Source organism: Triticum aestivum, chromosome 3D (genome assembly GCF_018294505.1).
Source record: "Triticum aestivum cultivar Chinese Spring chromosome 3D, IWGSC CS RefSeq v2.1, whole genome shotgun sequence".
NCBI lineage: Eukaryota > Viridiplantae > Streptophyta > Magnoliopsida > Poales > Poaceae > Triticum > Triticum aestivum.
This window is the reverse complement of record NC_057802.1, coordinates 54889907-54916954: the sequence shown is the minus strand read 5'-3', so window position 1 is coordinate 54916954 and position 27048 is coordinate 54889907. Positions and strand designations below refer to the sequence as shown.

At 49.2% G+C, this 27048-nt stretch overlaps 1 pseudogene; it reads left to right on the top strand.

The window, feature by feature from the left end:
• The first annotated feature begins 552 nt into the window (after positions 1–552).
• LOC123076146 (receptor-like protein 9DC3) lies at positions 553–24543 on the top strand (annotated as a pseudogene).
• The last annotated feature ends 2505 nt before the right edge of the window (positions 24544–27048 follow it).

Below are 27048 nucleotides of genomic sequence, written 5' to 3'. Positions count from 1 at the left end.
TTGCTACTCTATGTTGATTTCATCGGGGCAATAGGCACAGCAGGTGAATAGTTTTCAAATGTTCTTAGCTTGATTATTTGAGATACTTTTGCCGTGACGAACAATTTATTTACTGGTGCTTGCTTTTACCTTCGAAAATTTACCCTTTTTTTTTGAACAACAGTCTCCTGACCGCTGTGCACAAGGATGTAAACCAAACCAATGGCTTCAGTTCAGAGATTGGGCATAGCTACTGCCGGGTGTATTTACAACAATCACAAAAGAAATTCCACCGAATAGGCTATCAAACACGGCACCGCGAACAACACTTGATATGCTGAATCGGTCTAGGACAGCAACACGAACGGCCTTACAGTCTGCAATCAACAGTGATTGTTTGCACTGACAGCCTCAGAATTGTAAACATAGTCTCCATCGCCTTCTTCTGTGGTGAAACAAAATCTGACTAGTCCCTTCAAGCAAAATCTGTTCAACGCAAACTGGCATTCATTGAAATATCTCTGCGACTCTACACACCCTGTATTCCTAATTTCCTATATATAAAGTACATCAATGGGGAAGCAGCAAGCCAGTAAGTAGCAAAATGACTCAACTAAACAGCAACACCTCCAACTCCTACTCCTGCTACCGCTTGTATGCTCCTACTCTGTAGATACTGCAGGCGAGCATAACGCCACTGTCTCTTGCCTCCGAGATCAAGCTTCTTTGCTCCTCCAGCTAAAGCGCCCATTCATCGATGTCAACGCAAATCTGGCGTCTTGGCAAGCTGGAAGAGACTGCTGCCACTGGGAGGGCGTCACCTGTGACATGGCTGCCGGGAGAGTCGTTTCCCTAGACCTTGGTGAGTTTAACTTGAAGAGCCGCCATCTTGACCCTGCGCTCTTCAACCTCACCTCTCTGAGAAACCTAAGCCTTGCTTCAAACGACTTCAGTTATGTTCTCCTCCCGCTGTATGGGTTTGAGCGACTCACAAATATCATCCACCTCAACTTCTCCGCTACCAATTTTATTGGCCAGATCCCCGCTGGAATTGCCTGCCTCAAGAACCTTGTCACTCTTGATTTTTCTCGTAATCCTGAGCTGCATTTGCAAGAGCCAAACTTCCAGTCCTTCATGGCAAATCTAAGCAATTTAAGGGAGCTCCATCTTGATGCAGTGGATCAACTTGGTCTGTTGTTTTAGCAGACTCTGTTCCACGACTGCAGATTCTAAGCTTGTATGATTCTGGTATATTGGTCCTATCCACCCTTCCTTTTCAATGCTTCGTTCGCTAACGGGGATCAATCTCAGAGACAATGAGGGGCTGACTGGCAAGGTTCCTGAGTTCTTTGCTGAGTTTCCTTCCTTGAGCATTCTTTATATTCCAGGAACTTCGTTTAAAGGGCAGTTTCCAACAAAAATCTTTGAGATGAAAAGTTTGAGGATGCTAGATTTATCTTGGAACCCCAATTTGTCTGTGTGTGTACCAGGTTTGCCAGTTGGAAGTAGTAATTTGGAAGAGTTAAATCTAGCAATGGTCAACCTTACTTGTGATATAGCACCCTCACTTGCCAATCTCAAGTCTCTGAAAAATCTGGGCCTTAGTACAACAGGAATTTCCAAGAGGCTCTCTTCGATAAATAACCTTCCATTGTTGAGTGAACTGCAACTCTATGGACATGACTTTGAGAAGTCAGTGTTTTCTTGGATTGGCAGTCTTAAGCAGCTGACATCTTTGGAGCTAGAAGGGTATGAATTCTCTCAATCAGTGCCCTCTTGGATCGGCAATATGTCATCTTTAGCAAGTTTGGAAATCTTTGGATGCAATTTCCCTGGGCCCATACCTTACCAGATTGGCATATTTGGAGCTAGAAGGGTATGAATTCTCTCAATTAACAACCTTGCTGGTAAGATCCTGACCAAGAAATTGAAATAATGTTCCCTTGTTTTCCTAACTACAAACATATATGTTGATACATCTTTTATCTGTTCAAATTTATAGTACTACTAATGAAGAGGAAATTGGTTGTTTTAAATTGCCTGAAGTAACAAGATTGGCACATATATTTAGTGAAATAACAATTAGTTTGTAGAATCCTGGATGGGTTTTCTTCTTGTTGTTTTTCAAAAGGAGGGTTTTCCCCGGCCTCAGCATCAAAGATGCATACAACCATCTTTACTAAGAGCAAAGTAGCAACTATTCTCAGAATCTTAAAACAGGAAAAAGACACAAGGCTCGAACAACTAGCTACTAGCAAGATTATATGATTCAGTCTCCTATTACTGGATCAGCATCCAGTACGGTTGAATAAACCATGTGCTACCATCTCCAAGCGGTTGCATCCAAAGTCTGTCCTTCCCTGTAACTGACACGGTCCCTCCTCTTTTGAGCTGGCAGGTCAAACGTGGTCAAAATACACAACATCAGCAGAATACATATGCTGATCGGTACAGTGATCATAGATGACATGTCATAACAAATATAGTTACCGTAATTTTCCCTTAGTTTGCTGAATCCAGTGACTCAACTGATTGTATCACCGGATAAAGCTCAATGACGGTAGTTGAATTTCAGTCTTTAAGTTATGTTTTTATGTATGAATATGCATAGTTGCATACAATTTTCTAGACGAAAAATGTTATGTATATAAGGAAATATCAAACCACATGCACAGAAATAAAGGGTAAATGCCATGCTGGTTAGGGCATCAAATCTGTTTTGTATTAGAGCTAGGGGTCGTCTGCTGACTTTCTACAGGAACAGACATTTAGAAATAGACACAAACAAAGTTGTAAGGATATGCATATACTTGTTTAATGCATCTCGCTATTTTGGATTTGATGCATTTCAATATTTTTTATTTCTAAAATCTATTGGTGCTACGCTGACTGGTGCTCACCCTTGTAATGCAGGAAAAATTCCAAAATCTCTGTTCACTCTTCCAGCATTGCAGAAACTCTGCCTAGATTCAAATAAACTTTCTGGTGCCTTGGAAGAAGTTTCTTTGCCATTATCTTCTCCCCTGCGTTTTATTTGGTTATACTCAAACGAATTGACTGGCCCAGTAGCAAAATCATTTTTCGAGCTTCAACATCTTGAAAGTCTCCACCTTGATTCAAATAGATTATCAGGCGGGGTTGAACTTAGCTCTTTCTGGAGGTTGAAGAGACTCTCTTTCCTGAGTCTGTCTAACAACATGTTATCAATCGTGGATGAAGAAGGTGATAAAGTATTACCCTCACTGCCTAACATTGAACACTTATCCCTTGAATCCTGCAATCTCACAAAACTTCCAAGTGTATTGAGGTATTTAGATAAAATTTCAGACCTCAATCTTTCAAGTAATCAAATTAGTGGTGTTATACCAAGGTGGGTATGGGAGAATTGGAAGGATCAGGTTGATATTCTGGACCTCTCCAACAACATGTTTACTGCTCTGGAGAAATCTTCTTCTCTTGTTCATATGCCATATCTGACATACCTTAATCTCAGCTTTAATAGACTTCAAGGAAGCATACCAATACCAATAACTTCGTATGTCTCAGCACCGTACTTCTTGTACAATGGGGTTGTGTTGGATTACTCAAACAATAACTTCTCTTCCATCATACCTAACATTGGAAGATATATTCAGAACTCCATATATCTTGATTTGTCCAAGAATAAATTAAGTGGCCATCTACCATCTTCAATTTGTAGTGCATGTTAACCATGTAATATTGTGTGGGCCGGACTAGTTCCTTGGGCGCCACACATTGGGGTAGATCTTTTCTGTTTAAGTATGTTTAAGTATCTACCTCTATAGCCTAAATCTCTCTCTCTTTGTGTAATCTCCTCAACCGAACATGTATATCCCCTCGAGAGGGTTATCTCGCCATCTAATATATATACATGCGGGCTCCCTGAAGGGAGTTGAGACGCTTCATCAATAGCTTTCATGGTATACAGAGCGGGACTCTTCCATCGCATCTAGCAACCCTACTCCATAGTTCCTTCCCTCTCCATCGAACTGCACCATCATCATCGATCCCCACCACCACCATGTCAACCTCCGGTACGCTCCCCAGCTCTGCCCTCAACCGCAACATCTCCGAACCCCTCACCAGGACGAACTACGTTCTCTGGCGAGCTCAGGCCTGATCCTAGATCATGGGTGCTGGCTTGTACGGCTACATCGACAAAACTATAGATGAACCTCCCAAGACCATCGTCGCGAAGGACAAGGATGGCAAGGATCAGGTGATGAAAAACCCTGACTATGCCCCTTGGCTGGTCCAGGACTAGCAAATCGTCGCCTACCTCCTCCGGAATCTCTCCAAGGAGGTCCTCGTTCAGGTGGCCTCACTAGAGACGTCGCATGCGCTATGGACGGCGCTATCCACCATGTTCGCTGCAGTCTCTCTCTCGCGCGCCAACAACCTTCGTGCCGCCCTCACCAACGCCCAGAAGGGCACCCAGTCTGCCTCAACATACTTCCGCTACATGCGATCTCTCTTAGATGAGCTCACGGCGGCCGGGAAACCCATCGGAGAACCGAAGCTCATCACGTTCATTGTGTCCGGCCTCGACATGGAGTACCAACCACTGATCTCGACGCTTGATGTCCGCACCGAGCCCGTCACGGTGGACCTCCTCTTCTCCCTCGTGTCCAACTTCGACCAGCGGGTCAAACTCTACCATGGTAATGGTTCTAGAGGCTTCAAATCTTCAGCAAATTCTGCGTCTCGCGGCAGGCAGGGAGGACGAGGTGGTGGCTACCGCAACCAGAAGAATGGTGGCGGCGGATCCCATGGTGGTTCTCACAGCGGCGGCGGCCATGCTGGCGGCGGCGGCTATCAGGGAGGAGGTGGTGGCGGCGGCTACCACCCCAATGGAGGCTCCAGCGGCGGCGGCGGCTACCATCCCAGTAATGGTGGTGGCGGCTATCAAGGGCGAGGCGGCGGCAGTTACTACTCCCCCAACAATCACGGCGGCAACAACACCAGAAGATCCTCCAACAACAACTGGCGCCCCTTCCAAGGCTATGATGGCTATGAAGGCAAGTGCCAGATTTGTAAAAAAAAAGCAACCATATTGCTAAAGATTGTGATTGGCGCTATGTCGATGACAACTCCCAGAAAAAGAAAATTGCAGCTGCAGCAGATGGATCATATGGTGTTGATACCAACTGGTATATGGACACGGGGGCGACAAATCATATCACCGGAGAGTTGGAGAAACTAACCATGCATGAGAAGTACCGTGGTCATGATCAAATTTACACGGCGGCTAATGGTGCAGGTATGGAGATTAGTCGTATTGGTAACTCAATTATCAATACCCCACATAAAAATCTTGTCTTAAAAGATATCTTGCATGTTCCCGATGCTTCCAGAACCCTTCTTTCAATTCATCGCATTGCTCTTGATAATAATGTCTTCCTAGAGTTTCATCCATACTTCTTTTTGATCAAGGATCAGGTCACGAAGAAGATTCTTCATAGAGGTGTCTGTGTTCAAGGGCTATATGCGTTGCTTCCTCAATACTGCAAGTTTAATAAACAAGTCTATGGCACCATCAAGTTCCCAGCCGAAAGGTGGCATAGTCGCTTAGGTCATCCTTCATTTGCTACTGTTCATCAAATTCTTAGTAGAAATAAACTCCCCGTTGTTGGTGAGAGAAACTCAGAAACCATGTAACACCCCGAGAATCATGCTACAGTAACTCACTGTGATTAAGCTAATCACGTTGCTAAACAGAGCTTGATCACATTGGAATCACCTTTCTTTCAAACTCCTAATTCAAAGTTCAAATATAATTAAAGTGAAAAATAAAAGTTTTCAAAAGTTTAAACAAAATTGTTCCATGGGTGCCAAATAATACACTGGTAATTATTGTGGAGAAAACTCCTTTTTAGAAAATGCCTAAGTATTTTAAAATGGGTTAAAAGGGTGAAAGAAAACAAATAAAAGAAAATGCAAAACAAAACAGAAAACAGAACAAAAAAAAGGAAAAGCCCTCCCCCCCCCACTGGACCCGTGGCCCGTCTGGACCGAACCCCGGCCCAAACTGGGCCGCCACCCGCGCCCCGACCCCGGCCCAGCCCAACTCACCCCCGCGTCCCCTTCCTGTTCCCCCGACCGGGTCGGAACAGGGGCGCGCTGCCGCCCGACCACCTCGCCGGCACCGACGCCGGAGGGGATAAGGGCGCCAGCCCCCGCGCCTCCTCGGGTCTCTCTCCCACTCACCCCGCTCACTCTCGGCCCCTGCGCCTCCCTCATCCCCTCTCCTTCGCGCCGCTCCGTGCTCCCCCCATCATCCCGAGCACCTCCGTCGCCGTCCGCCGTCGCAACCGCGGCAACCAACCTCGCCTCGCCTCGCCAACCTGTCCAGCAGCTCCGCCGTCGTCGGCGTCCTCGTCCCCGTCCACGAACGCAAGCCGGGGAGCACCGCAGGCAGCGGATCGAGCCGCCCCCTTCCGCCTCGGGCGTCGGTGACCGCCGTCGTCTCCGGCCACCTCTGCGCTCCTAAGCTATCGCAGGCTTTACGTAGCCACTCGGTGAGCTCCTCCCTCCCTCCATTCTCCTCCTCGCACTGCGTGAGCCTCCCTAGCTAGCTCGTCGCCGTTGCTTTGAGCTCGCCGCCGCATATCACCTCGCCGCCGTGGCTACCGTGGCCTGAGCTCGCGTCCGAGCTCGTAGTCAAACTCCTGGAGCTCCCAGGAGCCCAACGAGCCCACGCCCGTGCCTCCCCGTGCCTCCTAGCATAGCCTCCGTTGAGCGCCCGAACGCGCTGCCGCCTGCGCTCGTCGCCGGCGTGCCTCCGGTGACCAAATGGTTACGGGCCAGCGCCCGTTGCATTCGCCTCCTAACGCACGTCCCACCTAGCCTCTCCGTTCGCTCGCTAGCATGCTGCGTCGCCCTTTCCTCTGGCGTCCGACTCCGGTCGTCCGCCGATGAGCTCGCCGCGCTCGATTCCGGTCACCCCTGCCGCCACAACCACCACCGTTGGACGCGGCGCAGCCGTAGCTTTCGAACGCGACCAAAAACTCCCTGAACGGTGCCCTGTACGTGGATTCCGGCGAGGTCCCGAGCGCCTCCGCCGTGTTTTCGGTCGCCGGCGTTGCTCCGGCGCCGGCCGCCGACGTGGCACACCTGGGGCCACCCCTGGGTCACTGCCAGTGGCCCCCACGGGCCCCAGTTGACTGGGTTGACCCAGTCAACTGCTGACTGGGCAGGCCCAGTCACTGACATGCGGGCCCCGCCGCAGAAATTAAAAAAAATAAAGAAAAAGAAAATGTTTTATAAATAAAAATAATTAGTTTAGCTAAACACTCACTGACATGTGGGGCCCATCCCTCTAATTATACTGTTAGATTAGTTAAATTAAGTATTAGACTAACAGAGGCTGACATGTGGGTCCCACTGGACCCACCTGTCTGGTTTGACTGGTCAGCCGACCTGTTGACTTGCTGACGTCAGCATTGCCTCATGCTGACGTCATAATTCATTTTTCTTAATATAAATAATTCCAGAAATTCAAATAAACTTTGAAAATTCATATCTTTTAAACCGTAACTCGGATGAAAATGTTTTCTATATGAAAGTTGCTCAGAACGACGAGACGAATCCGAATACGCAGTCCGTTCATCCACCACACCTCCCTAACCTATCGAACTAGCAACTTTCCCCCTCCGGTCCGTTTGTCCGAAAACGTAAAACATCGGGAATACTTTTCCGGATGTTCCCCCCCTTCACCGGTACCACCTACTGTCGCGTTAGGACACCCCTAGCACCGCTCATTGTCATGTCACGCATCGTCATGCTTATGTTTGCATTGTATTTACTGTTTCTTCCCCCTCTTCTCTCCGGTAGACTACGAGACCGACACTGCTGCTGCCCAGTTCGACTACGGAGTTGACGACCCCTCCTACTTGCCAGAGCAACCAGGCAAGCCCCCCCTTGATCACCAGATATCGCCTACTCTCCTCTATACTGCTTGCATTAGAGTAGTGTAGCATGTTACTGCTTTTCGATATCCTATTCTGATGCATAGCCTATCCTTGCTACTACTGTTGATACCTTTACCTACAGTCCTACATGCTTAGTATAGGATGCTAGATTTCCATCAGTGGCCCTACATTCTTGTCCGTCTGCTGTGCTACGCTATCGGGCCGTGATCACCTGGGCGGTGATCGCGGGTATATACTTATATACTATATACATGACACATGTGATGACTAAAGTCGGGTCGGCTCGTAGGAGTACCCGCAAGTGGATCTTTGTGGCGGAGCGACAGGGCAGGTTGAGACCGCCTAGGTAAGAGGTGGGCCTGGCCCTGGTCGGCGTTCGCGGATACTTAACACGCTTAACGAGATCTTGGTATTTGATCTGAGTCTGGCCATTTGGTCTATACGCACTAGCCATCTACGCGGGAGTAGTTATGGGTATCCCGGCGTCGTGGTATCAGCCGAAGCCTTCGTGACGTCAGCGACTGAGTGGCGCGCGCCGTGTTGGACCGCTTTGACGTAACCGCCGTGATCGTGTGGGTTGCTAGGTCTGCTCGCGGCCGCGTTCGCAACGTGCAGGTGTGCATAGGGCGATGGGCCCAGACCCCTGCGCGCTTAGGATTAGACCGGCGTGCTGACCGCTCTGTTGTGCTTAGGTGGGGCTGCGACGCGTTGATCTTACGAGGCCGGGCATGACCCAGAAAAGTGTGTCCGGCCAATTGGGATCGAGCGTGTTGGGTTATGTGGTGCACCCCTGCAGGGAAGTTTATCTATTCGAATAGCCGTGTCCCTCGGTAAAAGGACGACCCGGAGTTGTACCTTGAGCTTATGACAACTAGAACTGGATACTGAATAAAATACACCCTTCCAAGTGCCAGATACAACCCGGTGATCGCTCTCTAACAGGGCGACGAGGAGGGGATCGCCGGGTAGGATTATGCTATGCGATGCTACTTGGAGGACTTCAATCTACTCTCTTCTACATGCTGCAAGATGGAGATGTCCAGAAGCGTAGTCTTCGACAGGACTAGCTATCCCCCTCTTATTCCGGCATTCTGCAGTTCAGTCCACTGATATGCCTCTTTACACATATACCCATGCATATGTAGTGTAGCTCCTTGCTTGCGAGTACTTTGGATGAGTACTCACGGTTGCTTTTCTCCCTCTTTTCCCCTTTCTATATCGGATTGTCGCAATCAGATGTTGGAGTTCAGGAGCCAGACGCCACCGTCGACGACGACACCTACGACACTGGAGGTGCCTACTACTACGTGCAGGCCGCTGACGACGACCAGGAGTAGTTAGGAGGTCCCAGGCAGGAGGCCTTGCCTTTTCGATCGTTGCTACTTTTGTGCTAGCCTTCTTAAGGCAAACTTGTTTAACTTATGTCTGTACTCAGATATTGTTGCTTCCGCTGACTCGTCTATGATCGAGCACTTGTATTCGAGCCCTCGAGGCCCCTGGCTTGTATTATAATGCTTGTATGACTTATTTATGTTTTAGAGTTGTGTTGTGATATCTTCCCGTGAGTCCCTGATCGTGGTCGTACACATTTGCGTGCATGATTAGTGTACGGTCAAATCGGGGGCGTCACAAGTTGGTATCAGAGCCGACTGCCTGTAGGAACCCCCTTCCACACTCCTTGGCCGAAGTCGAGTCTAGTCATTGCAAAACTTTTACTAACATGGCTGTGCGGCTTACGGGCCCACGTCGCCATTGGGTGGTACTAGGATCTTTTACTCCTCGACCTTTACTCTGGGACTCTGAACTCTCTTCTACTCGGGTTAAACGAATTTACTAACTCTAACACTAGGATCCCGTGACCGCGTTCACCCCAAAGATGGATAAGCCATAGTTGTTTCTTAGAATAGTATTTTGATCAATTCACACACTGTCATTTGACTCCTTTGAAACGTCTTTGCTTTCAGATGGAACCCACGAGGCAGGTTGTTCGCCACACGATGGCCATTGGTGCCTCGGGATCACCTGCGGTGCTAGCTGAGATGATGACCTATCTGGGTTATCGCTGGCACCCTGAGTACACCGTCTACGAGGAGTACCAGGACTTTAACCAGGAGCAGTACCGTGCCATCGTCCACCTCTACTCTCGGGAGTACGACTCCACTACTGTGCTGCACACCGCACATGGTGTTGGTGTGACCATCGATATGGCTGTCCACGATGCAGCCTATGCTGCTCTGACACGTCTTCGTGGAGAGTATCGGGAGTTGGACACCTCCCCTTTCAGGCACATTGCTATCGCCTCTGATGTTGGTGCGGAGGGATACTATACTGCTGCCTACTCCACTGTCACCCGAGAGCCCTTCTACCATCAGCACCTGGTTCTGCATGCTGATGGGCTGGATCGAGCTAACCGAGCTCTTCGCCACGAGATGTACACCACCCGTCAGCACCTTTACCGTGCTCTGACGCTGCTGCACCCCTTTGTCCGGTCTGGACAGGTACCGCGTTCTGCGATCTACCCAGCCAGGACCGTGATGCCCCACGGTGTCGGTTGGCCAGAGGTGGGAGGCTACTCTCCCGCACTTGGTCCTCTTCTGCCACCTGAGCGTCGGGCTCTACACCTGAGTATCCGCGGCCCCCAGTCTGCTGACGTGGAGGGCTATCCGTTGCCTCACTACCAGCTGTCGGGCTACGATTACCTCCACAGTACCTCTTGGGACTGATGTAGGCTTGTTTGTAGTGTTAAAGGCATTCGCCGCGAGCCTGTGTGCCGCCTATGATGTTTTAGTCTATGTACTGAACTCTGTGTACTGAACTCTATGCATGACCCCTTTTGTAAGTTATGCCGACTACTATGTAGTAGCTATCGTGCTCCTTTCAATTATGCATGTTTCATCATGAATGATTCTTGTCATTGCAAATTTTCTCAATGCTGAACTACCCCTGTTATATATTAGCAGGATGGTTAGACCAGGTGGTCGTGGTCGTGGTGGCGATGCCCCACCACCACCTGAGTACATGGCTGGTATGATCCAACAGTTTGAACTGAACCGCCAATTCATGGAAAATATGATGGCTCAGTTTCCTCGCCCCAATATGAACCAGCAGCCAGCCCAAGTGACTCTTCAAGATTTCATACGCCTCAACCCAACCATCTACCGCAGCTCAACTCAGCCTCTGGATGCTGATGACTGGCTCCGTGACATCACCTATGAGATGGAGTCTGCTGATGTAGCCCCTGCCAGCTATGTCAACTTTGCTTCCTTCTTCTTGAAGGGACCCGCAGCTCAATGGTGGGACAGCCACAGGCGTACTCTGCCAGCTGGAACAATCATCACCTGGCCAGACTTCCAAGCTGCTTTCCGTGCCCGCTTCATTCCTCAGGGAGTCATGGACCGGAAGAAGCGTGAGTTCCGCAACCTCACCCAAGGCAACAAAACTGTCGAAGCTTATCAGCGGGAGTTTCTGGACTTGTCCCGCTATGCTGAAGAAGACATTGCAACTGATGCACGCAGACAGGAGAAGTTCCGTGATGGCCTTCAAGCTGACATCAAGCTCGCACTTCTAGTGCATGACTTTGCTGATTTCGCCACCTTGGTGAACAAGGCCATCAATGTCGAGACTGGTCTGCAGGAATACCAGAGCTCTCAGAGGCGCAACCGTGACACGGGCTCATCTTCGGGCTCGCCCTCACAGAAGCGTAAGATATGGATCCCGAACAGCATGTATCGTCCAAATGCACCTGCTCCCAGGAAATCTTATGCTGCACCGCGTCTGCCTCCTCCACCATCTAAGCAGTCAAAGCTACCAGCTCCCCCACCTGGGGCTCCTGTTCCCACTCCCGATAATGGTCTGTGCTTCAAGTGTGGTCAACCGGGTCACTTTGCCAGGAACTGCTATCAGAACCAGAATCAACTGGCCCTTCCAGCAGCTGGCCGTGGTAACAACCAGCCCCGCAACAACAATGCTAAGTCTCATGGTCGTGCTCATGCCAACCACGTTGATCTCAGCGAAGCTCAAGACCAGCCTGCTACTGTGATGGGTACACTCCTCGTAAATTCAGTACCAGCATCCGTTTTATTTGATACAGGAGCATCCCATTCATTCATATCAGCAGAATTTGCATTCCTGCATGGCATTAATTACGAAGAGATAAACACTCCGCTAGTGGTACACACCCCTGCGGGCCAATGTCAAACCTCTATGGTTAGTCGCGATGTTACTGTTGAAATTGAAGGACTGGAATTTCTTGTCTCTCCCATCGTACTGAAGTCCTGTAGCATTGATCTCATTCTGGGAATGAATTGGTTAAAAGCGCATACTGCTTCAATCGTTTGCACCACTAAGACCGTCCATCTGCTACACCCTTCAGATGAGATAGTTACTTACCAAGCCCATCTGGTGCAAAATGCCGAGGCAAGGCTCTATGCATTGAATGCATTGAACGCTGCACCACTCGAGGGCATTGAAAACATTCCCGTCGTGCGTGAATTCCTCGACGTCTTCCCTGAAGAACTTCCGGGGATTCCCCCTGCTAGAGCTGTCGAATTCATCATCGACTTGAAACCAGGCACCACTCCTATAGCCAAGCGACCCTACAAAATGCCGCCGCATGAACTCCTTGAGCTTAAGGAGGAAATCGACAAGTCTCTTCGCAAAGGATTCATTCGCCCAAGTTGCTCTCCTTGGGGAGCACCTTCTCTCTTTGTCAAGAAGAAGGATGGGACAAACCGGTTAGTTCAAGACTACCGTCCTATAAACCAAGCTACCATTCAGAATAAATACCCTCTTCCTCGGATCAATGATCTGTATGATCAACTGGCGGGTTCGTCAGTGTTCTCTAAGCTCGACTTGAGGTTGGGCTACCACCAGATCCGTGTTCGCGAAGAGGATATCCCAAAGACCGCCTTCGTGACTCGCTATGGTTCATACGAGTACACCGTCATGTCTTTCGGTTTAACCAATGCTCCAGCCACCTTCTCTCGTCTGATGAACTACATATTCATGGATTACCTCGACAAGTTCGTCGTGGTTTATCTGGATGATATCCTGATATTTCCAAGAACGAAGAAGAACATGCTGAACATCTTCGACTTGTGCTGGAAAAGCTACGAGAACATCAACTATATGCCAAGTTCTCTAAATGTGAATTCTGGCTACCCGAAGTAACCTATCTTGGGCATGTCATCTCTAAGGATGGTATTGCCGTCAACCCTGAACGAGTTCAGGCTATTCTTGATTGGACTCCTCCCAAGAACGTTAAGCAAGTCAGAAGTTTTCTCGGTCTCGCCAGCTATTGCCGTCGATTCGTCGAGAACTTCTCTAAGATCGCCAGGCCTCTGACTAACCTGTTGCATAAGGGCGTCAAGTTCCAATGGACAGACAAATGTCAGGAAAGTTTCCAGGCACTCAAAGACAAGTTGACTTCTGCCCCAGTTCTAGCTCCACCTGATACTAAGAAGGACTTCGTCATTTACTGCGACGCTTCGCGTCAAGGATTAGGCTGTGTCCTAATGCAAGACCGCAAAGTGATTGCTTATGCCTCTCGACAATTGCGCCCTCACGAAGAGAACTACCCAGTTCACGACCTCGAACTTGCTGCTGTCATTCATGCGCTGAAGCAGTGGCGACATTACCTTCTCGGTAATCGTTGCGAGATCTTCACTGACCACCAAAGTCTGAAGTATCTGTTTACTCAGCCAGATCTGAACCTCCGTCAGCAGAGATGGATGGAGCTTGTTGCAGACTTTGACTTGGGTATTTCCTATACGCCAGGCAAGGCTAATGTAATGGCTGATGCCTTGAGCCGCAAGTCTTACTGCAACCACCTCCAGGTTCATAAAGTTCAGCCCTCGCTTGTTGAAGAATTCAGGAAGCTGAACCTCCATATTGTTCCTCCGGGTGCACTCGCTCCCCCTCCTAAACAATTTGGCAAGGTGAACCTCCACGTTGTTACCCAGGGTTCCCTCAATACCCTAGTTGCTAAACCAGATCTCGAGGACAGCATCAAAAGGCTACAGAAGTATGACTCTGAAGCCTACAAGATTAAGCGCTACCTCGCAGAAGGAAAGCCCTCATTCTTCACCATTTCTGAAGATGGCACCCTATACTTCAAGGGCCGCCTAGTGGTGCCATGTGCAGAGAAAAACCTGGATATGACACAGGAAGTTATGAAAGAAGCTCATGATACGCCTCTAAGTATCCATCCGGGTAGTACAAAGATGTACCAAGATATCCGTCAGAGATTCTGGTGGACTAATATGAAGCAAGACATTGCTCGTTATGTTGCTGAGTGTGACGTTTGCCGTCGTATCAAAGCAGAACATCAAAGGCCTGCTGGAACTCTGCAACCTATCTCTATTCCTGAATGGAAATGGGACCATGTTGAGATGGACTTCGTCACTGGATTTCCCAAATCGCAGAAAGGTAATGATGCTATTCTTGTCGTCATTGACCGGCTTTCCAAAGTTGCACATTTTCTGGCGGTCAAAGAAACGATCACTGCTAGCCAGTTGGCAACGCTCTATATGTCCAGGATTGTTTCACTCCACGGTATTCCATTGGTTATCAGCTCAGACCGTGGCAGCTTATTCACTTCAAGATTCTGGGCAAGTTTCCAAGAAGCAATGGGAACTCATCTGTCATTCAGTACTGCGTTTCATCCTCAATCGCAAGGACAAGTTGAACGCGTCAATCAAGTTCTCGAAGACATGCTTCGAGCTTGCGTTATTTCCTTCGGCAAGAAATGGGAGGAATCTCTCCCGTATGCTGAGTTCTCTTATAATAATAGCTATCAAGCTAGTCTGAAGATGGCCCCCTTCGAAGTGTTATATGGACGAAAGTGCCGAACCCCCTGAACTGGTCAGAAACTGGGGAACGTCCACTCTTCGGTCCGGATATTATCCAAGATGCCGAAGAACAAGTCCGCATTATTCGCGAGAATCTCAAGACTGCTCAGTCACGTCAGAAGAGTCAGTATGACCGTCATCATAAAGACATGGTCTATCAACCTGGCGAAAAGGCTTATCTTCGAGTCACACCTATGAAGGGTGCTCACCGCTTCGGGATCAAGGGCAAACTAGCTCCTCGCTATATTGGCCCATTCACTATTCTCGAAAGGCGTGGAAAAGTGGCATACCAACTGGAACTACCGCCGAACCTTTCTCAGGTTCACGATGTGTTCCATGTGTCACAGCTCCGCCGTTGCTTCAAGGATCCAATCCGAGCTGTGGATCACGAAGTGCTCGAATTGCAGCAAGACCTCTCCTATAAGGAGCATCCGGTCCGCATTCTCGACCAAGCTGAACGCCGCACACGTCAGAAGGCGATCAAGTTTCTCAAAGTCCAGTGGTCGCACCATTCTGAAGATGAGGCCACTTGGGAACGAGAGGATCGTCTGCGCGAAGAATACCCCGCACTGTTTCCTTCTACCTCCTAAATCTCGGGACGAGATTTCTTGTAGTGGAGGAGATTTGTAACACCCTGAGAATCATGCTACAGTAACTCCCTGTGATTAAGCTAATCATGTTGCTAAACAGGGCTTGATCACATTTGAATCACCTTCCTTTCAAACTCCTAGTTCAAACTTCAAATATAATTAAAGTGAAAAATAAAAGTTTTCAAAATTCAAACAAAAATGTTCAGTGGGTGCCAAATAATACACTGGTAATTATGGTGGAGAAAACACATTTTTATAAAATGCCTAATACTTTTAAATGAATAAAAGGAAAGAAAACAAATAAAAGAAAAGCAAACAAACAGAAAACAGAAAAAAAAAAGGAAAAGCCCTTCCCCCCCCCCACTGGACCCGTGGCCCGTCTGGACCGAACCCCGGCCCAAACTGGGCCGCCACCCGCGCCCCGACCCCGGCCCAGCCCAACTCACCCCCGCGTCCCCTTCCTGTTCCCCCGACCGGGTCGGAACAGGGGCGCGCTGCCGCCCGACCACCTCGCCGGCACCGACGCCGGAGGGGATAAGGGCGCCAGCCCCCGCGCCTCCTCGGGTCTCTCTCCCACTCACCCCGCTCACTCTCGGCCCCTGCGCCTCCCTCATCCCCTCTCCTTCGCGCCGCTCCGTGCTCCCCCCCCATCATCCCGAGCGCCTCCGTCGCCGTCCGCCGTCGCAACCGCGGCAACCAACCTCGCCTCGCCTCGCCAACCTGTCCAGCAGCTCCGCCGTCGTCGGCTTCCTCGTCCCCGTCCATGAACGCAAGCCGGGGAGCACCGCAGGCAGCGGATCGAGACGCCCCCTTCCGCCTCGGGCGTCGGTGACCGCCGTCGTCTCCGGCCACCTCTGCGCTCCTAAGCTGTCGCAGGCTTTACGTAGCCGCTCGGTGAGCTCCTCCCTCCCTCCATTCTCCTCCTCGCACTGCGTGAGCCTCCCTAGCTAGCTCGTCGCCGTTGCTTTGAGCTCGCCGCCGCATATCACCTCGCCGCCGTGGCTACCGTGGCCTGAGCTCGCGTCCGAGCTCGTAGTCAAACTCCTGGAGCTCCCAGGAGCCCAACGAGCCCACGCCCGTGCCTCCCCGTGCCTCCTAGCATAGCCTCCGTTGAGCGCCCGAACGCGCTGCCGCCTGCGCTCGTCGCCGGCGTGCCTCCGGTGACCAAATGGTCACGGGCCAGCGCCCGTTGCATTCGCCTCCTAACGCACGTCCCACCTAGCCTCTCCGTTCGCTCGCTAGCATGCTGCGTCGCCCTTTCCTCTGGCGTCCGACTCCGGTCGTCCGCCGATGAGCTCGCCGCGCTCGATTCCGGTCACCCCTGCCGCCACAACCACCACCGTTGGACGCGGCGCAGCCGTAGCTTTCGAACGCGACCAAAAACTCCCTGAACGGTGCCCTGTACGTGGATTCCGGCGAGGTCCCGAGCGCCTCCGCCGTGTTTTCGGTCGCCGGCGTTGCTCCGGCGCCGGCCGCCGACGTGGCACACCTGGGGCCACCCCTGGGTCACTGCCAGTGGCCCCCACGGGCCCCAGTTGACTGGGTTGACCCAGTCAACTGCTGACTGGGCAGGCCCAGTCACTGACATGCGGGCCCCGCCGCAGAAATTAAAAAAAATAAAGAAAAAGAAAATGTTTTATAAATAAAAATAATTAGTTTAGCTAAACACTCACTGACATGTGGGGCCCATCCCTCTAATTATACTGTTAGATTAGTTTAATTAAGTATTAGACTAACAGAGGCTGACATGTGGGTCCCACTGGACCCACCTGTCTGGTTTGACTGGTCAGCCGACCTGTTGACTTGCTGACGTCAGCATTGCCTCATGCTGACGTCATAATTCATTTTTCTTAATATAAATAATTCCAGAAATTCAAATAAACTTTGAAAATTCATATCTTTTAAACCGTAACTCGGATGAAAATGTTTTCTATATGAAAGTTGCTCAGAACGACGAGACGAATCCGAATACGCAGTCCGTTCGTCCACCACACCTCCCTAACCTATCGAACTAGCAACTTTCCCCCTCCGGTCCGTCTGTCCGAAAACGCGAAACATCGGGAATACCTCCCGGATGTTCCCCCCCTTCACCGGTACCACCTACTGTCGCGTTAGGACACCCCTAGCACCGCTCATTGTCATGTCACGCATCGTCATGCTTATGTTTGCATTGTATTTACTGTTTCTTCCCCCTCTTCTCTCCGGTAGACTACGAGACCGACACTGCTGCTGCCCAGTTCGACTACGGAGTCGACGACCCCTCCTACTTGCCAGAGCAACCAGGCAAGCCCCCCCCTTGATCACCAGATATCGCCTACTCTACTCTATACTGCTTGCATTAGAGTAGTGTAGCATGTTACTGCTTTTCGATATCCTATTCTGATGCATAGCCTATCCTTGCTACTACTGTTGATACCTTTACCTGCAATCCTACATGCTTAGTATAGGATGCTAGATTTCCATCAGTGGCCCTACATTCTTGTCCGTCTGCTGTGCTATACTATCGGGCCGTGATCACCTGGGCGGTGATCACGGGCATATACTTATATACTATATACATGACACATGTGATGACTAAAGTCGGGTCGGCTCGTAGGAGTACCCGCAAGTGGATCTTTGTGGCGGAGCGACAGGGCAGGTTGAGACCGCCTAGGTAAGAGGTGGGCCTGGCCCTGGTCGGCGTTCGCGGATACTTAACACGCTTAACGAGATCTTGGTATTTGATCTGAGTCTGGCCATTTGGTCTATACGCACTAACCATCTACGTGGGAGTAGTTATGGGTATCCCGACGTCGTGGTATCAGCCGAAGCTCTTTTGACGTCAGCGACTGAGTGGCGCGCGCCGTGTTGGACCGCTTTGACGTAACCGCCGTGATCGTGTGGGTTGCTAGGTCTGCTCGCGGCCGCGTTCGCAACGTGCAGGTGTGCATAGGGCGATGGGCCCAGACCCCTGCGCGCATAGGTTTAGACCGGCGTGCTGACCTCTCTGTTGAGCCTAGGTGGGGCTGCGACGTGTTGATCTTACGAGGCCGGGCATGACCCAGAAAAGTGTGTCCGGCCAATTGGGATCGAGCGTGTTGGGTTATGTGGTGCACCCCTGCAGGGAAGTTTATCTATTCGAATAGCCGTGTCCCTCGGTAAAAGGACGACCCGGAGTTGTACCTTGAGCTTATGACAACTAGAACTGGATACTGAATAAAATACACCCTTCCAAGTGCCAGATACAACCCGGTGATCGCTCTCTAACAGGGCGACGAGGAGGGGATTGCCGGGTAGGATTATGCTATGCGATGCTACTTGGAGGACTTCAATCTACTCTCTTCTACATGCTGCAAGATGGAGATGTCCAGAAGCGTAGTCTTCGACAGGACTAGCTATCCCCCTCTTATTCCGGCATTCTGCAGTTCAGTCCACTGATATGCCTCTTTACACATATACCCATGCATATGTAGTGTAGCTCCTTGCTTGCGAGTACTTTGGATGAGTACTCACGGTTGCTTTTCTCCCTCTTTTCCCCTTTCTATATCGGATTGTCGCAACCAGATGTTGGAGTTCAGGAGCCAGACGCCACCGTCGACGACGACACCTACGACACTGGAGGTGCCTACTACTACGTGCAGGCCGCTGACGACGACCAGGAGTAGTTAGGAGGTCCCAGGCAGGAGGCCTTGCCTTTTCGATCGTTGCTACTTTTATGCTAGCCTTCTTAAGGCAAACTTGTTTAACTTATGTCTGTACTCAGATATTGTTGCTTCCGCTGACTCGTCTATGATCGAGCACTTGTATTCGAGCCCTCGAGGCCCCTGGCTTGTATTATAATGCTTGTATGACTTATTTATGTTTTAGAGATGTGTTGTGATATCTTCCCGTGAGTCCCTGATCGTGGTCGTACACATTTGCGTGCATGATTAGTGTACGGTCAAATCGGGGGCGTCACAAACCATTTGTGACTCATGTCAGAAAGCAAAAAGTCATCAATTACCATATCATGTTTCCACTAGTGTTTCTACCAAACCTCTCCAGCTTTTTTCTGATGTATGGGGTCCTGCACCCACTTCGGTCGGTAGACACTCTTATTATGTGAGTTTTTATTGATGACTATAGCAAGTACACTTGGATATATCTTTTTTAAAAACGTTCGGATGTTTTTCAAGTCTTTCACAATTTCCAAGCTTTCGTTGAACGCAAGTTTGATAGTAAAATCATTGCCATGCAATCGGATTGGGGTGGGGAATATGAGAAACTCAATTCTTTTTTTTCAAAAGATCGGCATCTCTCATCATGTATCATGTATCATGTCTCCATGCTCATCAACAAAATGGTTCCGCAGAACGGAAACATAGACACATTGTTGAGGTAGGCCTAGCTCTTTTAGCTGCAGCCTCTATGCCATTGAAATTTTGGGACGAAGCTTTCCTTACCGTCGTTCATCTTATTAACATGTGGCCTAGTCGTACTATTGCTCATGAAACTCCTACTGAATGTCTTCTCCATGTCACACCTGATTATACTACTCTTTGTGTTTTTGGGTGTGCATGTTGGCCTAATCTTCGTCCCTACAACACTCGCAAACTTTCATTTCGCTCCCAACAATGTGTCTTCCTCGGCTATAGTGCTCAACATAAGGGTGTCAAGTGCCTAGATGTCTCCACTGGCCGTGTCTATATTTCTCGGGATGTTGTCTTTGATGAAACTCAGTTTCCTTTTGAAAAACTACATCCCAATGCCGGTGCCCTTCTTCGCAAGGAGATTCTTCTCCTTCCTCCACATCTCTCCGGTGTTGCTCCTGTGGGTGTTGATGATTGTGTTGATCCAATTATGACTAACGCTTCTAATTCTGCATATGAGTCTGCTGATACAGGTGATCATGCTGCTGAAAACTGGGCACAAAATGGTACAAAAACAGTTGAAAATGGCGCTCCCAGCTGTTTTGTACCTGTCACGGAAATTCAGAGGCACTCTGCCTCGGGATCGGCGCCTCTGCACCCGCCAGCGTCACCAGAATCAGCTCGGGGATCTCCGTCCCACCAGGCGCACTCGCGCCCCACGTCTGCAACCGATCGCGCGGACTCCGACCCGACAGTGGCCACGTGGGCCACTCCTACCGCGGGACCAGCGCGCTTCGCTCCTGAGCCCCGAGTCTACGCCAGGCGGGGCCCCACTCGGTCGCCTGTATCGGCTGCGGGCGACAGCACGCGCCTCAAGCTGGATCTGGTGGGATCCTCTGTGGCTCCCTTCTCCTCCTCTGTGGAGCGAACGGCCACAGACGATCCGGCGGGACAGGGGGACACAACAGACGAGGCTGCTACTACCTTTGGATCAGCTCCAAGCGCTGATATTCCGTCTGCTATGGCTGGTGGATCCTCTGTGCAGTCCGTTGTGCAGCCAACTGCTACGGTGCCACGTACACGTCTCCGCGCAGGTGTTATTCAACCCGTTAATTATAAAGTTAAATATGGCTTGGCTGCATCCACAGGTGAACCCCGCACACATCATGAGGCTCTTGCTGATCCCAAGTGGAAGGTAGCTGTGGATGATGAGTTTCAGGCTCTTCAGAAAAATGGCACCTGGCATTTGGTTCCTTCACGACAAGGTAAAAATGTGATTGATTGCAAGTGGGTCTTTAGAATAAAAAGAAGGTCGGATGGCTCCATTGATCGGTATAAGGCTAGAGTTGTTGCCAAGGGCTTCAAGCAAAGGTATGGCATAGACTACGAGGATACTTTCAGTCCAGTTGTTAAAGCTGCTACTATTCGTCTTGTGTTGTCTATTGCTGTGTATAAAGGATGGAGCCTCAGACAGCTAGATGTGCAGAATGCGTTTCTTCATGGTGTTCTGGAAGAGGAAGTATATATGAAGCAACCTCCTGGGTTTGAAGATAAGAATACACCGTATCATGTGTGCAGACTTGATAAGTCACTTTATGGGCTGAAACAAGCCCCTAGAGCATGGTACTCTCGTCTAAGTACAAAGTTGCAGCAACTTGGTTTTGTTTCTTCAAAGTCTGACACCTCATTGTTTATATATCACAAGTCACATATATCCATCTTTGTGCTTATTTATGTTGATGACATCATTGTTACAAGTTCCTCCAATGAAGCAGTGACTGCTCTTTTGTCAGATCTGAACTCAGAATTTGCTCTCAAGGACTTGGGGGACTTGCATTTCTTCCTTGGTATTGAGGTTAAGAAAAACAGAGAAGGTGGTCTTCATCTTTCTCAAGAAAAATATGCAACTGATCTTTTGTAGAGAGTTGGGTTGCAGAATTGTAAACCCTCACCAACACCTTTGTCCAGTTCAGAAAAACTCTCTCTTAGTGAAGGAGAACTTCTGGGTCAGGAGGATGGCACCAAGTACAGAAGTTTGGTAGGAGCACTGCAGTATTTGACTCTTACTAGACCTGACATCTCTTTTTCAGTAAATAAAGTTTATCAGTTTCTTCATGCCCCTACTACTGCGCACTGGACTGCTGCAAAACGCATATTAAGATATGTGAAACATACTCTGAGTGTTGGATTGACCTTCAGTAAATCTTCATCTACTCTTGTGAGTGCTTTTTCTGATTCTGACTGGGCAGGTTGTTTGGATGACAGAAGATCAATTGGAGGTAGGGCTGCAAGAAAAGTTCGAGGCTCGTGAGCCGCTCGAGATCGACTCGTTTTTTGACTCGACTCGAGATCGACTCAAAAAGAAACAAGCTGAGTTTGAACACTTTATGTAGCTCGATCGAGAAACGAGCCGATCTTGAGCCAATGTTGGCTCGCTCGATTTTAGCTCGATAGCTCGACAAAATATCATTATGTTAAATGATCATGCCTTATATTAAATGGAAATACGATAATTTATTACCATCTATGTTGTCCATAATTTTTCTTCATTTTATTTACCAACGAACATGGAAACTTAACTATGTGCAAAGAAGATTTAGGCCTAATTATGGCACGTGGTCGACTATGTGTTAAATAACCTATATTTTTGGCAAAGGTTCCCGGCATATTCACCTTAATTTTTTAGTTTTTCATCCATAGATTCATATTTTTTATCATCTCATTTAGCTCGAAACTAGCTCGAGATCGACTCGAGATCGTTACAATCTGAGCACGAGTCATGTTCCACAGCTCGATCATGAGCTTCACTCAGTTTGAGCTCGCTCGAATTTTCATATGAGTTGAGCTGAGCCAACTCCAACTCGCTCGACCTAGAATCGTTTGCAGCCCTAATTGGAGGTTTTGCAGTTTTCTTTGGTCCTAATTTAGTCTCGTGGTGTGCAAAGAAACAAGCTACAGTTTCCAGGTCAAGTACTGAGGCAGAATATAAGGCATTGGAAAATGCTACAGCTGAGATCATTTGGGTTAAGGCTATTCTCAAGGAGCTTGGTTTTCATCATACACAAACTCCTTGTCTTTGGTGTGATAATCTGGGTGCCACATATCTAGCTACAAATCTTGTCTTTCATGCCAGAACCAAACACATTGAGATAGACTATCACTTTGTCAGAGAAAGAGTTGCGAACAACGAACTGGACATTCGTTTTGTGCATTCAAGAGATCAAGTTGCAGATGGATTCACAAAAGCCTTGGCTACGAAACCTTTTGAGGAGTTTAGATGTAATCTCAACTTGCAAAGTTTAGATTAAGGAAGTGTGTTAACCATGTAATATTGTGTGGGCCGGACTAGTTCCTTGGGCGCCACACATTGGGGTAGATTTTTTCTGTTTAAGTATGTTTAAGTATCTATCTCTATTCCCTAAATCTCTCTCTCTGTAATCTCCTCAACCGAACATGTATATCCCCTCGAGAGGGTTGTCTCACCATCTAATATATATACATGCGGGCTCCCTGAAGGGAGTTGAGACGCTTCATCAATAGCTTTCAGTGCAAGCAAGCTGATTATCATGGACTTATCTTACAATAATTTAAGTGGATCGGTCCCATCATGTCTAGTAGAAAATGGAGACTTAAGGGTACTGAAGTTGACAGAAAATCATTTCCATGGGATATTGCCTGAAAATATTAGAGAAGGATAAATTTGAAACACTAGATTTGAATGGAAATCAAATTGAAGGTAAACTACCTAGATCACTATCAAATTGTCGTGACCTAGAGCTCATTGATGTTGGTAACAATCAAATGGCCGATTCTTTTCCATCATGGTTAGGTGTTCTTCCACAGCTCCAAGTTCTTGTCTTAAGATCAAACCAATTCAATGGCACAATAAGAGATAATAAAGGTGATAATCATAGCAGAAATCATTTCTCATGTTTGCAAATACTTGATTTGTCCTCCAACAATTTTTCTGGATATCTTCCAACAGGATGGTTTAATGAACTGAAAGCAATGATGACAGATGTCAATGACGAGGGACAAGTTATAGGGCATCAAACAAACTTGCCAAATGGATTTTATCGAGATATTGTCACCGTCACATTTAAAGGGTTTGGCCTTACTTTCAGCAAAATCCTTACCACTTTCAAAGTGATTGATTTCTCAAACAACTCATTTTATGGTCCTGTTCCGGAGTCAATTGGAAGGCTTGTTTCACTGCATGGACTTAACATGTCACATAACAACTTTACAGGGGAAATTCCGTCCGATTTTGGAAACTTGTCTCAGCTAGAGTCATTGGAACTATCTTGGAACCGGATCTCAGGGAAGATACCAAAAGAGTTAGCCTCTCTTACCTCTCTTGAATGGTTGAATCTTTCATACAACAACTTGTCCGGAAGAATTCCGCATGGGAACCAGTTCTTGACATTTTCTAACAGCTCATTAAAAGGGAATGGTGGCCTCTGTGGACTTCCACTCTCCAAACAATGTGGATCTCCAGGTTCAAATGCAGTGGCTCCTCCTGAATCCAACAGTTTGTGGCAGGACAAACTTGGTATCATCCTCCTGTTTGCTTTTGTTGGCCTCGGGTTTGGAGTGGGCTTCGCATTGTCATGCATGTTACGATTGTTCTGCCACCAAGAAGGATGAGACTGCAAGCACTGATCAATCCGTATGTGATCCTATTGCACATAATATGTATTATTGTATTGAATATTTCTTCCCAAAAAGAGAAATGTCCTGTGTATATATGTTGTACTTACCTGAGACAGCTTAATATGTTGTCTGGTTGATTTGGCTGAACCGGATTGCAAGTATTGCGAACTTTACATGCTATCCAGTGTGTTAATTATTTCTGATGCCGATTTTTCATGAGCCCTACTTGTCAGATAACCAGGAGAGTATAATAAACTTTAAGAAACTCGTTTTATTTTGGTTGAAACTAGCAACTTTCTTCATTATTTACTACTCTCTCTGTAAACTAATATAAGAGCGTTTAGAATACTAAAGTAGTGATCTAAACGCTCTTATATTAGTTTACAGAGGGAGTACTATATATGTTCAAATATAATTGGGCTGTCAAAAAATAGTGAAGGGAGTTGGTTTTAGGCTTTAGCGACCTGGGCTGTCTCTGATGTCTATCTCCCTAAGCAGATCGACAGGACAGTACACGCTCAGGTTTGCTTTTGAGCGTCTGCTGTGGTGGAATCATCAGGAGCAACGGCGATCAAGCCAAGGATCGGCTGCGAGGGAGATAGTGTGCTCGTTATGTGTATAGCACTCGACAATTGGTCGGCCGTGAAGTGTACGTGAGAAGATATGTGTGTGCGGTTGCATCAGGTATATATGTACGATTGGTCTGCGTTACAACTTCCAAGCCCTTCCCTGCACGGCAGGCAGCTGGTCTGTCTCAGTCAGTACATGTTTCGTGCTGTTACATAAACCCCTTCGTCTGCATGCGTACAAAAAAAGATATGTACGTCCGAGTGCGTCGACCGCAATGAAGCTTTCTTGTACCGCAGTACAGGAATCCCGGGGTCGCATGGTCACGACAATGGCAAAACGCCCAGATGATAGTTTCGAGAGTACTCCTCGGCCCTCATATCTCACATCTTTCTTGTCCTGTATGCACTCCCTGCTTCATGCCGACGATATCGATCGACATCAAGGCTCCCAAGTTACAAATAGTACACTCAAGCACACGGCACTCCGGGCAACAGTACACTCGGAGCGCTGAAACAGTCCATTGACAACAACAGAAACTGTGTACTGCAGTCTGCACTTGACGTTCATCGATTTGGACCATCGCACCTTCTTCAATGGAGAAAGAAAATCCGACCAAGTCCGTGGGAAAAGCATGGCATGCGGTAGTAATAGTAGTAGTACAATAATAAAGTCTTCATCATTTGCTCGTCTGCAAACATACTGTTATCACATTCCAGTTGCCAGGAAGGGAACAGTTCTTCTCCGCCTTGCATTTTAGGCACCCTTTTTCGCGCCAACCATTTTGACTGCACAAGCAAATTATAATCTGCTCACTCGAGCAGCTAGGTGATGGCTTTGTACCTTGATTAGAGTACTATGGAACAAGGAGGCCTCATTCATCCCCAGATCCTCAAATACACCAGCTCCGCAGGTAGAATCAAGGCTCTGTCTTCCTGGAGCAAACTGACACATAAACTACCTCAAGAGACCCATTATCTTACGGAGCAAGGGTAACCTCCACTTACAGCTTTTGCTGTATTCTCCTCCCCCCCCCCCCCCCCCCCGCACGGCCCCCGCGTCGTCCGCTTCGGGCGGCGACTAGGGTTTCCCCGTCGCGCCGCCGCTCCCTCTCCCCTCCCTCCCTCGCCGCCACCTGAGTTAGCCGCCGGATCCGCGCGTGCGGCCGCCCGTGAAGGTGGCGGCGAGGCCTCGGTCGCTCCTTTCCTCGAGGAGGACCTCGGATCTGGGGCGGCGGCCCTTCTTGGCGAGGCGGCGGCGCTTTCTCGGCCAGCGTCGTCCGCGGGGGTGCTCTGGCCGGCGGCCTCGACCACGCGGGTGGTGAGGTGTCGGCGGGTGGCGGCGGCGGCGCGGAGGTCTCCCCTCCTCGTCAGATCTGAGGGTGGCTCCTTTCCCCTGTCTTCCTCGTCCCCGCCGCTTCTCGCCTGCCTCCCTCCGAGCGCCGGTATGATGTGGGTGGGTGACTGGTGGTCTGGTTTTGGGCCGCGGGAAACCGTTGGCCGGCGTGGCCGGCCTGGCAGCAGCGACGTCCCCGACGCCGTCTCCTCCTTGGAGGTGCTGCAGAGGCCCTTCCCCTTTCCACCCCTGTTCCTCCTCCCGGGTGAAAGCCCAAAATCCGGCTTGGATTGGGCGGTGACGGCGCGCTGTGCGTCGTGTTCTTCCTTGGGGGCGCCGCCTGGGGAGGGTTGCGTTCAGGTGAGGGTTTCTAGGTCGGAGCTTGGGTGGCTTGGGTGGTCCGGTGACGGCGGTGTCACTAGGTTCGGCATGGCTGTAGGCGTTCGGCTGCCTGGCAATGCTTCTCGGTGGCCTGTCGGTCCTCTTGATGCCTCTGCTGCCTTCTTCAGTAGCTGCACCTGGTGGTTTTCCTGCAGCTCTCAGGCGTTCTAGGTTGTGGCGAGGCGGCAGTCGCGGAGTGCTCGAATGTTCTAGTGGTGAAGTGCTGCGGCTGCTCCAGGTCCTGAAGCTGACACGTCCCCTGCTCTAGGGTGAGCGTCTCTCAAGTCCGCCGGGTACGGCGCCTTGCGAGCCATGGCGAGAGGGAAGGGTCCCTCTGCGGCGTGAGAGACGGCGGATGTGTGGTGGCTTCTACTTGGGTGTTGGTCGGGCTCTCTCACCACTCTCTGTTGCAAGC